Source organism: Lactuca saligna, chromosome 9 (genome assembly GCF_052625555.1).
Source record: "Lactuca saligna cultivar CGN05327 chromosome 9, ASM5262555v1, whole genome shotgun sequence".
NCBI lineage: Eukaryota > Viridiplantae > Streptophyta > Magnoliopsida > Asterales > Asteraceae > Lactuca > Lactuca saligna.
The window spans coordinates 14,961,825-14,978,079 of NC_136425.1; the positions used below are offsets into that span (position 1 = coordinate 14,961,825).

Genomic DNA, 16,255 nt, shown 5'->3' on the forward strand with positions numbered 1-16,255 from the left:
AAAATATCATATATGTCCTTTTTAAACATCAAAATATCATATATGTCCTTCTTAAACTTCAAAATATCATATTTGCCCAGTTTAATTTCTCAATATCATATTTATCCTTCATAAACCTTCAAAATATCATATTTGCCCAAATCATTTTTTATAATGTTTTTAATATTTTATAATCAATTTTATACCTTAGAATTATTATAATAATTAAGAAATTTAACAATATTATCCTTACGTCTATGATAATGGAATGTGAAACAGACAAAAAGATTCATCTTTAACCCTTTCTATGGAATGTATATTTTGATTGTTTAGTTTTTGTTGTTTTTGATTATTATCATTTTGTAGATAGAAGATATTTTAGATATTATCATTGATATTTTGATGTTTAAAAAGTACATATACGATATTTTGATATTTAAGAAGGGTATATATGATATTTTGATGTTTAAAAAGGACATATATGATATTTTGAAATTTTATGAAGGGTAAATATGATATTTAGAAATTATGTTGGGTAAATATGATATTTTCATCTCACCCGGAGCATAGAAAACCAATGGAGCGGCCCTGTTTTTGTGACATGTTATAGGTTTCCATAATGTAAATAGATTCTGAAAAGATGATCTTCAACATTGATTTTCTAAAATTGTTTGATGATGCTCCTGATATTTTACACAACTGTCTTGACATGCAAGATTCTAAAGTTATATGGAAATATTTCAAAATTAGGAGTGTGGGACAAGTATGTGATGAGACGACAATGATGTAATAAATTTAAGTAGGATGTTACAATATGTAAATTTGTGACAATACATTTCTATTTCTTGATTTAACAAAAAACATTTTGCTTTAATATACTAACCATTCAAATCTGTCGTAATGGCATGGATGACCTTTTATCTAGTTGTATATCATTTTATATCTTTTAAAAATTTACTAACCGTATTTGCTTATTTTTTTTACACAATAAAAGTTGACAGCTATCAACTGATTTTGCAAGATATATGCAGCTATACATACCGTGAGCGTATTTATTTTTTATTTATAAAATGATTACTAATTACTAATGGACAATGGTGATAGTGTTTGATAAAGTTATGGGTCACTTTGTTTAGAAGAGCCAAAGTGTCCTTTAGTTTTATATTAATTATTGAACACGGATGGACCAAAGAGGATTTATTCTTTGGGCCAAGGTAATCCTTGTGTCCCCCATATTCTTTAAACTTGTTTGCCCTACCAAAGTCCCTCAAAACACCTTAGAATCATATTTTAAAGAGTATATACCGAACATTTATAGCCAACATGCGTTATTAAAACTCTACATGGTTATTAATTGTAAAAAAACATGAAGTTGTACACTATGTTGCAAAGGAAATTAAAGAACTACTCTCGTTATCCTACAAAAAGATAATTAAAGGACTACTATCATAATCTTCTTTGGCTTGAAATCGTCGATTATTTCTTGCTTTCTGCATTCTTTTTATAACGAAGGATGTTCTATAAATATTATCACGCAAATGACTTGAAAGAGTACCTATAAAAAAATAAGTTTCGGGCAACCCACTGCAACTCCTCGTTTTTTCGATAAAGAGAAGGTTCGTCCTTTGGACGATATCTTAAGAAGTTGAAATACATCACATATCCTCCCATGACAAACTCCAGATTAAAACTCTTATAACATAAACAAAAAACTTTTATATGAAGAGACCAATTTCTTACCCGGTAGACCATTATATAGTTGATTAAGAAAGAAAACCAAATAACATTTTGTAATTTTGTAAAACAACTTCGTAACATTATGTTGTAAAAAGTATTTTTATAGAAAAAAATAAGTTTTATAAAACGTATAAAAATAACGTTAAAAGTTGAAAAAAATTGGACTAAGTTCAAAAAAATATATTAAAAGTTGGGAAACATTATAAATAAAAAAGAGTAGTTTGGGGTCCTTGAAAAAATAATTTTGTAAAAACAACAAATTGTAAAAAAAAGATATAAAAAAATACTTTATAGAAAATGCTAAATTTCTAAAATCATACAATAAAAAAGTTCCAAAATTTTGTAAAATGTATTCAGAGCAAATTACAGAAAATATAAAGTTGAGTCATTTATATATATATATATATATATATATATATATATATATATATATATATATATATATATATATATATATATATATATATATAATCATTCACGGCCACACATTTGTTGTGTTGCAAAACAAATAGGCGTACCAACGGAAATGAATAATGAATATATATTTATTTTCCAATCAAACATGTTTTTTTAAAATATGTTAATCATTATCTTAATATATAGAAAAACATATATATATTTTTTTATTTTAGAAAGTTATTTTTATCAAAAAATTATTTTAAATATATCAAAATTTATATTTTTTATTCTCTATAAATAGACATCTATATTGATATAGTTTTAAGATTAAATATTTTTTTAGAGTTTTAGCTATCGTTATTTATAAGTGAATAAAAATTGATCAGATTTTTATTACAGTACATTCGTTATTTATTTATGAATAAAACATATGGTTAACCGTTTTACAGTTTAAGTATCATTAATATATAAATATAATACGTAATAAAACTTTTTTTTTACCTAAAATATATAACTTTTTTACATCATCTTTCATCATACGTTATATTTATATATGAATAAAATGTGTATGAATGCTCTTCATATGTTATATTTCTATATAAATAAAAAATTTATTAGATTTTTGTTATAGTTTACTTGTTATTCGAATATGAATAAGTAATATGTTAATAAAAGACGACGTGTTTTATAATTTTGAATTACCTATTCATATATGAATAACAAATGAACCGTAACAAAATTATGATAAATGTGTTTTTCATACATGAATATAAATTGTAAGGAAGACTAATACACGTTTTATTCATATGTGATTATAACATGTGATGAAAGCTGGTGTAAACTGTAAAGATTTTATATATGTAATATTTATATATGAATGATATTTAAACTCTATAAAAATTAATCATATTTTTTATTCATAAGTGAATAACGAATGTACTGTAGTAAAATTCTGATGCATTTTTATTCACTTATGAATAAAAAGAGCTGAAACTATAAAAAAATAAAAAATTTATTTTATCTTAAAACTATATCAATATGGATGTCTATCTATAGAGAAATAAAAAGTTATAAATTTTCATGTATTTAAAATAATTTTTCGATAATAATAGCTCCTTAAATTTAAAAAAACAAAAAAAAAATGTTTTTGTATATATTAGCATACTTTAAGGAAACATGTTTTCTTGGAAAACACATGTGTATTTATTTCTCATTTCCGCCAGTATGTTAGAGACTTTTACGGCAAAAATAAATGAGTAAATGAAAATGTTTCATTCATTCTCAACCGTTTTTATTTTTCTCAATTGAACTTACCTATATATAGGGTTAGGTTCATGTGAGACGGTCTAACTTTGTGAGACCATGAGACACATTTTTTTATTTATTTTTTATTTTTTTATTTTTTTAGTTAACTCAAGTTCCGAAAATAATATTTAAAAAAAGAATTTTGGATTTTTCCATTTATTTTGCATTTTAAAATTATTTTTTTAGATATGTACAGTGTAATATTCTATTAGAATATTTCATGTATTTAAAAAAATGGGATTTATTTTTTATTCTTTTTAGTTATTTCAAGTTCCGAAAATAATATTTAAAAAAAAAGAATTTTTAGATTATTCCATTTATTTTGCATTTTAAAATTATTTTTTAGAATATGTCAGTGTAATATTCTATTAGAATATTTCACGTATTTAAAAAAAAAGGATTTTTTTAATTTTTTTTAGTTAATTCAAGTTCCGAAAATAATATCTAAAAAAAGAATTTTTGGATTTTTCTATTTATTTTGCATTTTAAAATTATTTTTAGATTTGGTCTCACGGTCTCACAAAATTAGAATGCTCTCAAATATATATATATATATATATATATATATATATATATATATATATATATATATCTATACTACTTTATAATAGAAATCCAACTATTTCCATAAATAGATTCAATATAATAATAATATTTTTTAAGACGTCCAAACCATTAAGCTGTTAGTACAAGTAATCATTAATAAAATAATATTAAATTTTAAGAGGTATAACCCTTATTACGCTATTTACAATGAGTTTATGCATAGAAAAATACCAAATCTTACGCGGTTAACATGAATTACGTACATATTGAATAGGCTTTGGCTTTCTTCTTCAAATTGAACTGGTCAAAGAAGAACCCGTCTTCCTCAGATTTTGCCAATTGAATCGGTCTATAGATAAACTTTATATATCATCTCTTATCTTAGTATCTATAGCCCTTCCTTGTAGAATAACCCTAGATGAGTCGCCATCTCTTCTCTCCTTGAACTCTCTCCCTCTCTATTAAATACTCTAAAATTCCTCCCATATTCGACGCAGTTACCCACCACACCTTGACCACTGAGACCATTACAGTCGCTGCTAAACACCTCTGCCTTTCTCTTCTCTTGCATATCTCCTTTAGAAACCCGAATATCGAACATCACAACACCATCAGTAAACTTTGTTGTCACATAACCTTCACTACCATCAAACAGGCCACCTTCATCATCATCGCACTTCATCTTACCACCGTTCACAACCCCCATCTCTCGACATCTAGCATATGCTACTGTTCTATTCTCTAATTATTTGATTTTGATCGATTGCACCGGTCAAGTCTAGAACGAATCTTTTTCTTCATATCATATTCTCTTTTTGTGGTCATAGGTCTCCAACCATCTCTCTCTCTCTCTCTCTCTCTCTCTATTGCAGAACCAGGAGGCAAACACTATTAATTTACAAACGTTCTCTAACAATACAGGTTTTTGTTAGCAATTTTAAAGTGTTCTTTTCAGTCATTTATCACATAATCGTCAATGTTTACTCTCAATTTCCGGTGTTTCCTCTCCATTTCAGGTTCTGATGTTTGTCTACATTTTGGGTAATCATTTGTATATTAAATATTCTTGTATAAGTGTATCTAGAGTAAAGCTTTCTTGTTTAAGTGGTACTAAGGGTATTTGTGTCCTTTTGACATTTCTCAACTATCTGTATCAATTCAGGTATATCTTCAACTATCTGTACTGATATGGACTCCAGTTAATGAAGGAAATATCTTATTACTCTATCATTTTACTGTAGTTGTTGAATCCTTATCCATTTAATTAATGTTTGTTTTCAAGAAAAATAACAATTTTTGTTATGAATTGGGTGAAAATCACAGAAATCGAACTGTTATCATGACCTCACCACCATCGTCTACCATCTTTGTCTTCTCCCCTATCTTTGTATTCACACTCTAATTAAACCCCAACGTTGAAGCCTTCACTAACCATCTCCATCTTCACCACTATCCAGGTAAATAGTTCTATCAAATTCTCTGTTCCATGTTTTTTTTTTAGTTTTACTTAATTGTCATATAATGATTTTACTCTGTGTTTCATGGATATATCGATTCTTACACTCACCTATGTTGTTTAAGATTATTTAGAGCTATTCATAAATGCCAGATTATTTGATGAGATCAGCACACACTATTTCCAACCAGTTTTAGGGTTAGTTGTTTATTTTATTCACAATTTATGAGCTTGTTTTACATTGTTTTTTGCAGGAGTATATTGTCTAACACCCAATGTGCAGAATATTGGTTCAAGTTAATTCAATATATTTCAAAACTTGACTATGATTATTGTGTTTAATTCATCTTGGTTTTGTTTTTGGATTGTAAGAATTTTATTATTATTTTAAGTTGTTTTAGTTTATCTGATTTATAGGTTTTGGATAATTTTTTCATTTGATGTCCACTCTCTCATTTTTTCGAAGCACGACCTGTTACTTCATCTCTTCAACAGTTCAACTGATTGTGATTCTCACGATTAAAAGAAAGAGTGATTTTATTCTAGAGAATTATCTCCCCTTACAAGCTCAAGTTAAGTTTTTTTTAACCCAAATTGCACATTTGGTATTATCAATATTCTTAATATTTGAATGCAATTGCAGATTAGCTAATACCGTACTTCCATTTTATCTTATTCTTTGCATTGAAAACAACTAAATACAAGGAATAGCATCGTACTTTCATTTATATGCGAAACTCTAAGCTTTCTTCCCCAATTCGCATTTATACATTAAAAACTTCGCATTTTCATTCAAATTCTTCGCATCTTGCATCCATCCGTCTTTGAGTGCATTCGCATTTCATCGCATTAACTGAGAAATTAATCAGTTGTCTCATATTCGCATTTCAGTTGTTTGAGAAACCCAGATACGAACCCAAATGCGAAACCCACTGATTTCAAATGCGAACCAACCAAAAATCATCAACCACGTACTTGTGTCACCAAATGCGAACTGAATATCACCATTAAATTCTCCTCGCATTTTATAGATGCGAACACAATCCAGATCTCCGACTCCAAGCTTGCGAAATCAAAATCAATTAACCTCAAACAAATCGTGAACTTCTTATGCGAACTGTTTTGACCCACAAAACCAAATGCGAACTCAATTGATGTCATATGCGAATTGATTTCATAGATGCGAACACAATTGATTTCATATGCGAATCCACATCCATCGATATGAAACCAATACCAGTTACAAGTAATTAGTAGCAACCATCGATCCTCTAATTTTCAATTACTCAGCCTTCGCTTTTCATACAACCCGTCGACCCTGAAAAATCGATAAACACCAAATGTCTCATTTTTAGATCGATTTTCTGATTAAATGTCATATTTGAAGAATGATCGATTTTCTGATTAAATGACCCCATTTTGCGAAGTTGGACCACTTATATTATTTCTTGAAAAGATTAGGTGCCAAATGCGAAACTCTAAGCTTTCTTCCCCAATTCGCATTTATACATTAAAAACTTCGCATTTTCATTCAAATTCTTCGCATCTTGCATCCATCCGTCTTTGAGTTCATTCGCATTTCATCGCATTAACTGAGAAATTAATCAGTTGTCTCATATTCGCATTTCAGTTGTTTGAGAAACCCAGATACGAACCCAAATGCGAAACCCACTAATTTCAAATGCGAACCAACCAAAAATCATCAACCACGTACTTGTGTCACCAAATGCGAACTGAATATCACCATTAAATTCTCCTCGCATTCTATAGATGCGAACACAATCCAGATCTCCGACTCCAAGCTTGCGAAATCAAAATCAATTAACCTCAAACAAATCGTGAACTTCTTATGCGAACTGTTTTGACCCACAAAACCAAATGCGAACTCAATTGATGTCATATGCGAACTGATTTCATAGATGCGAACACAATTGATTTCATATGCGAATCCACATCCATCGATATGAAACCAATACCAGTTACAAGCAATTAGTAGCAACCATCGATCCTCTAATGAGGAAACAGTTTCCTATTCGATTGTGCTTTGCAATGACAATCAATAAAGCTCAGGGACAAACAATTCCATATGTTGGTATCTATCTTCCAGAACCAGTATTCTCGCATGGACAACTTTATGTTGCATTGTCCAGAGGGGTTTCACATTGCAATACAAAAGTATTAGTAAACCCTAACGAAAATTCAAAAGGTGATGGGGTTTATACAACAAATGTGGTGTATAAAGAAGTATTGCACGATTAATATTTTGTGTCGTCTTGATTGGTTGCTTTTTATTGGTTATTTGATGCATGATGTAACAAATAACACCATAGTTTGATTATATTGTCTTCAACATGTACTTTTTTTTAACATAACAATTTTGTAATGGAAACATATCACCGAAAGAACTCACGTGCCCCGCCGCTTTGCGCGGGTAGACGGCTAGTATATATATATATATATATATATATATATATATATATATAAAGAGAAGTCCCTTATGAACATTTCTATATTCTGATTGGTGGGTTACTTTTCTTTTTTATATTGTTTAATCTGTTCTTGGTAACGTTTCTTTTACTGCTTTCGTTATTAGTATGTGTTCTCCACCACCACGATTATCCAATAGATTTACACCGCCATTTAGTCTCCTCCTAAAAGAACCTATCTCAATTTACGTCTCCTCTGATCTCTCACCGCCACCACTGCTTTATTCCATTTTGAGAACGACTCTCCCTTCTTCCGGTTCCGATTCCAATCATATACCGCCTTCTTTTTCTTCAGATATCTCCACCGCCTATCCACCGACGACTCAAATATTGACCCCCTAATTTAGCTACTTCCATTTTGGGGGTTATTTATGATTTCTTGCCGATTGTGAAGTCTCAACAATCCCTACCCGGACTCCATCGTTGTCTACTTCTTCCCATTGGAGGCCCGCTTTTCCTGTTTATGTGTGACATGCTTCTGTTCTACTTCTCATGTCCTCAGAGTCCCTCTTCAAATCAACGTACTTTATTACTTAGGTACTTCAAAAGGGAACGACCTAGGTTGGTTTTCCGCCCCATATCTAGGGTTAGTACCTCTAAAAAGTCGAATTTGGTTTTGATGTCAATTATTTCTTCAATTCTGGTATGCATCTTCACATCAGTTTTACCTATTGGTTCAGAATTACATCGTAAGGTCGTCTTGTTGTGAAGCATTACGCTTATGTGCTACAATGGATAAGGCCTATCAGCTGTATGCACTTTCTATTTTTGAACGGAGGTTGAGATAATAACCAAATTAAGTAACTAAAATAATTTTGCATCCCTCTCTAATTCATCTGCTCACTATCCCTACGTTTTTATATTAGGCATGTGTCTATTAATCCTTGAATTTTGTGTTGCTTTTATAACTCATTGCAACGGTACTACTTGCTATAGTTACTACAACATTCAAGTTTGTGTGTGTAAGTGTAGATTAGCATTACATAAATTTAATGAAACTCATAAAGCACACTAGGTCTGCGATACAATGACTGAAAAATAAAAGATTTTTTTTTGAAGTGGTCATTTGCTTATTTGGCTATGCCCTTAATAATCGACATATGTAAGGATAATGTTACATATTAACACATAAATATATACATATGAATCCTAAAATTTATTCCATAAGTAACAGGGAGGTGAACACAAAACTCCAGACTCAACACATGGGAAAAAAGTTAAATGTATAATGGTTTAAGACACTCATCTATTTTATTTAACAACATTTTGTATGCTTCATCTCTTGCAGAAAGACGAAAAGAGGTATGCAAAATTACCATAAAGGGCATGAAAAACTCTATTTTCTTTTTGTTTTTCAAAGAACTTACTATGGAAATTTCTTTACTTTGAAACAGTTCTTCAAGAACTTAGAGCAACAGTCAAATGCTAGAGAAGCAGAAAGAACTCAAAGTAATTCAAAATCAAAGGTACACTTTCAAATTATCATATAAAAAAATAATACTTTTGTCAATGAAAGTACGTTGCTATTTCTTTCACTTAACATATTGTATTAACTATGCATGTAACCATTTTTAGGAAGTAAAAGATGTTGAGATGAAAAAACTTAGACATAACCTAAGTTTCTAGAATTACAAATTAGAAATACAGTAACAAATTGTATCTCTTTGCTTCTATGTTCGTTGTTGTACTTTCGGTCTATTGGTTTTTCCTTTTCATTATGCGTAAACAAAAATAGGGTTATTGTGAGAAATAGTAATATACTTTTATGTTCTGCATGTTATAGCATCTTACTTAATTTTTTATTACATTATTGAACTAAGATTTTATTATTAAAAAATGGAATAGTAGTTGCTAGAAAATCCCATATCATAAAGGTTTAATTTTTAGAAATTTGAATAGTTGTAGATCATGTGATGTTAATTTATAATAATTATCTATTTTTTGATAGTTGTGGATGTACTTTCGAACGTGAAATATTAAATGTTTTTTTTTATTATTCTTTTAGCAAGTAAATATAACTTTTATTAAAAAAAGGTTGGTAATTTGGGGATTGTAACAATACAACCAATGCATATGTCTGATGTTGTGCTCGAAGGTTTTAAATTTTGTTGTTTTATAACTAGCTTGATTTCCAAATGGCTAATTTTTACTTGTAATTCTTTCTTGGTATAACTCGTTATTTTAATGAGATAATTCGCTCAACCTCTTATAAACAAAGTGTTTTTTTAAAGGTTATCTGAAAATGTTATTTGTTTTTTTTAAATGTTATTTGGTAATGTAACAAACAATATAATAAAATAAACAAGGTAGTGAGATACACGGTCGGATTTGAGGGGGTAAAGTGGGCAGTCGAACACGGCCCGTAAAAAATAAGGCTTGATATTTGGTCATATTGTCTATTTAATATTTATATAAATAATAAATCGTTCGAACGAAGACGTAAATTTCTTATGGTTCAAATGTTTAGCCCGTTTTTGTTTTCTTAAGTTAATAGAACCAACCCCTGTTCGAATCCCTTTCTTGATCAAGTGCGTGCTTTTTCAATTGGGTTAAACTTCCTTTGTGACTTTGTGTGCTTCTACAAAATTCTCGTGGCTTTTTTTTTTTTTTTTTTTTTTTTCTTTTTTTTTAATTATTTTTTTATTTTAAGATTGCAAGATTTTTATTGTAATATTTTATTAAATTATTGAGTAATGTTTTAAAAGATTAATTACTTTTGTTGAGTTTTAATACACTATGCATCCATTTGTTTCACTAATTTATGATGACTTCCAAAAAGATAATAATAGTGAGGGAATTTAGTTACCAATAGGAAATCGTTGAACGATTGAAAGAGAATAGTAGATTTTTGTCACATTTCACCAATAACTAAACTAACTTTTAAAATATTTATTTTATTAAAATGTTTATATTTTTAGTGAAATTGTAGTATAAAATATTAGGTCCGGAACAACTAGTCGATACTCATTAAAATACTATGATTTTGCTATATTTATTACTATAAAGTTTATGGATGTTTTAAAAAAATAAAAACAGTTTATGTAATTTAATTCGTTTCACGTTAAAACTTGAAGGTCTTTTTTTTCCAGCTCGTTCTGGGCATTTGAATTTTCAGGACCGACCATTGTGAAATATGTTTGGTTGAATGAAAAAATGAATTAGATCAATCAATAAAGACTTTTTTTTTGTATCAGTAAATATAAATTAAATATAATAAAATGATAAATAATGAAAAATATATTTTACAATATTAAACTTTAACTAAATAAATATTTATCATTAAATAAGCTTGTATAGACATATTTTATTTGAGTTAAAGTATATGTTTATATGTTTTACAAATAGTTAAAAACAAAAATTATATATTTATAAAAAAAAATCAGATACAATGACATCTTGAAATATAATTACAATAATTTTTTTAATATATAAAAATTTATTTAATTGGAGTTTTGAAATTTCTAAAAAAACGATATTATTAACTATTATATGTATAAAAGTAATTTATAATTACGAAACATATATCAATCCATTCGAATGAGCAACCGAAAAAAACATCCCTCCCACGCAGAATGAAAACCAGTCACAAGAAGGAATCACATTCCATAATGAATGCTTCATTCTATTTCTTATGAAAACTGAACATGAATTTTTTATTTATTACGTAGTAATGCTCCATTTCATTTTCTTTTCGATTTCTACGTATCAATCACTTCCTTAACCATTTTTTGTTTGCAAAGCTTTTAAGGGAGATAAATTTATACTTCATTTTCAACTTTTAGATTGAAATTTTAATAGGATTTAGTCATGAATATATATATATATATATATATATATATATATATATATATATATATATATATATATATATATATATATATATATATATATGAGAATGTAATGTTGAAATGTTTCAATATTGGAAATTCTATATATGGAAACATTGTAGCAAAAGATTGATCTAGTATCATATCTTTATGTAAGACATTATGAATCGTATCTCATATGCCTCGGGTATAGGATCGATTGCATATGCTATAATATTTGTATGTTCTGATTTTTCCAAATGCCTAGGGCATTAAGAGAGAAAAATGGATTAAAACTGGATATGATTAAAATTATTAAACAACTATCAAGGACAATTTAAAGTTTACCAAAGATTGGTTGCTTGTGAACAATTAGAAGTATAACAATGGATGGACCATATTGATATAGTTCTAATATAGATAAGATTCTATTTAGAATGTATAGTCATATGGGAATTATGGAAATGGTCTCATAATGGGAGTTGGATACTAAGAATCTATGTGTAAGCTAGAAACTTTCATGTAAGAAAGATGTTCAAAGAAATGTACTTTAAATGTGAGACTTCATTTCCATGGAATTGTTATGTAACAAATCTCCAGTGGAATGCTTTGTGTTATCATTGGAAAAATATTTGTGACTTTGGTGTCTTGACATTACAAAGGGATCATTGCATGTAAGTTTAGATCTAACAAGATTCTAGTAGTGGTGAGAATTTGACATTCTTACACTTAAAATAGGAATTAGGGAATTGTGAAAAAAACATAACGTGTTTAATTGATCTATTTCGCAAAGGAAGGACCAAAGATAAAAATAGTCTGCATGCTTGGAGCATGGGATGACTATTGTTTTAATTCATGTATCGAATTGATTGGTCGAAATAGTATGCAATGACTAAGGTCTAATTAATATGGTGATTAAATAATAAATGTTTTATTTATATTCAAAAGTTTTGAGACCATTTTGGATTAGATTATTCTTGTTTTTCACTTCGCATGTTTTACTTCCCAAATAATAAGATTATTCAAACATCCACAGTCGATCATACTTTGGAAGTAAGTAATGAGGTAAGACTATCGTGAATCCGACTGTAGAGTGTTTAAGAGCTTAGACATAACACAAGTTTGCTGCAGTGTTCATGAGTACTCCTGAAATAAGATTTGAGTATTGGATTAAACCCACCTTCATTTGAATCAATTCATGAATATTATCACGAGTGATTGTGAGACGGTAATATCTTATATTCTTGAAACGAAGACATATAATTGTTGTTTACAAGTGAGTTGCGCATTGATAATATGTAAACGCATTAGTAACTTGATGTTATAAAACATATTGTTGTGTGTGACTTGATGAGTAAATAGCACACACATATGAGTCAAAGTTTTTCCGTTTCTTTTACCCAAAGTGGGATAAAAACAATATCTGTGGGCCCCTTGATGACTTAGTGAAGGCACCCTAAGCGCTTGGCCAAAGCTGGACTAAGTTGATATGTTCAATTGTAGTCTATTGTCAGTTGTCATAAATCGGAAGTCGGGAAACAAAACTTGGACAGAGAGAATGATTATAATCCATGTCTCATGTCCATATGATATCTTGTAGAACGGAGGAATATTTGATCCCTTATCTAAAGGACGCGTTACTGATAAGATCAGAGTTTGACTGCGACTTTATTATAGATGGTCTCAAAAAATGCCCAAAACGATATATAAATTATCATAATTTTGTTTATTAATAATAAAAATATGAGGTTTTTAGGGGTTGCTTGTTTTTCACGAAAAACCACTTTTGACGACTTCTGTCTGTGCCGACCAATACTTGACATTTCATAGATATTTGTGTATTAGAAGACTTTTAACTTAAAAACTGTTGTGCGTGTACTGTGTGGCTGTAACAATTTGGTACACCTCTTATATTGTAGAGGGTTGCAAATATGGTTCGCAGACGTTAAGCGTTTTCGCTTCAGAAAAGCAAACACCTTAGTGAAAGGAATGTAAAGGGTATCTTTGTTTTATGCTTTTTAATGAATAAATATAAGAGGTTTTCAAATTAATTTAGTATTTAGAAAAAAAAAAGAAAATATCTAGAAAGTCTTTAAACTTTAACCATATTAATGAAAAAGCCATTAATGATTTTTTTTAACCCTTAAAACTGGCACTAACTGGGTACAAGGCTTGTTTAGCAAGTGTATTGGTTTCAATTGTTAAATTGAAAAAAAAAAATAGGTTTGACTTTTTTTTTTTTTTTTGTCAATAGAACCAAATTATAAGGATTTTTTGTGCAAATTTCCCTTTTTTTTCCTTAAAAGGCGATACAGTGTCGATGGCTTTTCACCGGAGGTAGCCCGCCGTGGACTACTTTACTACTAGTGAACACCACGCCCCACCCTATTTTTATCGGTGGTGGGTTTCCATCGATGGTAAAATTCGAAAAAAATGAACATTTGGAAGGGATTGACCGTTAGAAAACGACTTTGTAACCGTTTTCTTTCTTTCTTTATTTTATTATGTTGTTTACAAATTTACCACTGTATATATAAACATATTTACCATTCATTTGATAACACACTCAGAATTAAAATTTCTTCCAACCAAAATGCTTCAAACCAAATTGCAACCCGTTTGCACTTTTCGGTTATGATCCGGAGTCAACACCGCCTTACCGGACATAAATGGATCCATCAAAGTATGTCAAAACCAAGCATTTGTAGGTGGTGTATTATTCACAATTTGAAATCCCACAACAATTCCAATTCCAATCCCCACCTCCCCAAACAACATCCTAATTCCAAACGCAAACCCAATTCTAATTTCCATCCCAACCGTCTTTCACAAACGCAACCGAAAATCGTTTCGATGAGTACGAAGACAAACCTCAAAAAAAAAAAAAGTTCATCCGAGAAGATGGAGTAAAAAAGAAGAGACATAATTAGCAAATACATGTGTTAACATATCCGAAGATAGAAACACGGGAAATAACTAATCGCGTGATCAATTTTGGTTAGGTGTTACATAGCGGTTTTGTAAGGGTATGGGTCGAGATCCGTATTACCGGATGTTCGACCAATGTAACTCAAAATGGAATATTGATAACAAACTTGTGACACATTGGAACAAAATTTACAAAAGCTTTGGAAAACAAAAGGCTAGCGGAGAAAATGAAGCGAGTTTTTAATAAACCCATGTGGCATTCGAAGATGGCATGTTAAAGCCTTTTAAGTTCATTAATGTGTATCTCTTTAAAAAAAAGTTCATTAATGTGTAAGAATTAGTCAAAAGAAGAATTAGGTGGAAGGAGGTTGCAATACATGAAGACATTGCTAATCTGCCAAAAAAAGAAGCCGAACATCTTCATATTGGAGCTCACAACAAATGTCATAGGATGGTCACATTGACGTTAATCTTAATGATGATAATGACGATATCGATGAAATATGCCTACCTTCTCGTAAAGTAAAAGGAAAAGCAACATCGTCAAAATTTTAAGTCGGAACGGAGCAGTCAACTATACCGTAGAATGATGACACAAATGACACAATTAAATACAACTTTGGTGAAACATATGGCTGAAATCGTTCGACTCACAAAATATTTGTTGTTGATGCAAGATGTGAGGCGCCTCGACCCTGAAGACCAGGAAGCAGCTAAAGCAGTGAAGACGTCAATTAGTGAAAAATATAATCTAAAACGCAAATGAATTTTGGATGTTATGTTTTTTTTTCTAGGTTTTTTAAAATTTTTGACGTTATTTTTTTATTTTTATTTTTATTTTATTTATTTTTTTAGGTTTTTAATGTAATTTTTAATTTCATGTTATTGTTTTAGGATTTCTAAAATGTAATTTTAAATTTATGTTACTTTTTGTTTTAGTAAGATTTTTATTTAGAAGGTTCTTATTTTTTTTATTGAAATTAAAAAAACAACTTCATAACCATCACCATATTATATGTAGTTTATAGGTAAAAATTATAAAAAATACAAAAATTGATACGACTTCTATATGATACAATTTTACCATCTCTAAAAACAGCACCACATAATTTAGCTTAATCTAAACAAATGTATAGCCTAAATTTTAGTTTCTTCTATAGTTTAGATGTTTCCGATCATTAAAAAATTAAATATTAGGTGTTTTTTTATTTTTTGAAAATATGGTATATATATATATATATATATATATATATATATATATATATATATATATATATATATATATATATATATATGATTATGTTAATATATTCTAACTAATTATTGTATGGATGCAAGAATAATTATGGATCAATCATATTACTTATTTTAAGAAAATGATTAATACATATTATTAAATCAAATATAATTGATAATACAATCTAATTTAACTACAATGGTATTTTAGTCAATTAATATAGATCTAATAAAGGAAAATTACATATTTTAATGGATCATAGATTCTATTAAATTTAAATTCTGATTTTACTTTTTTTAATTCGGACATTCTGACAGAATATGTTCATGAGTATATTCAAAAATAAAAATATTCTTGAACCATGAAATAATAAAAA

General features: G+C 28.8%; 2 long non-coding RNA genes across 2 annotated transcripts; both read left to right on the forward strand.

Annotated features, from left to right (window-relative positions):
* The first annotated feature begins 4,246 nt into the window (after positions 1 to 4,246).
* Positions 4,247 to 5,196, forward strand: LOC145018026 (uncharacterized). Its single transcript, XR_013666791.1, has 2 exons — positions 4,247 to 4,887; positions 4,983 to 5,196. It is a non-coding gene; the product is annotated as an uncharacterized LOC145018026 (long non-coding RNA).
* A 2,849-nt stretch (positions 5,197 to 8,045) lies between these two features.
* Positions 8,046 to 10,518, forward strand: LOC145014140 (uncharacterized). The gene is made up of 3 exons (XR_013665415.1): positions 8,046 to 9,210; positions 9,303 to 9,374; positions 9,484 to 10,518. It is a non-coding gene; the product is annotated as an uncharacterized LOC145014140 (long non-coding RNA).
* Positions 10,519 to 16,255: the final 5,737 nt, after the last annotated feature.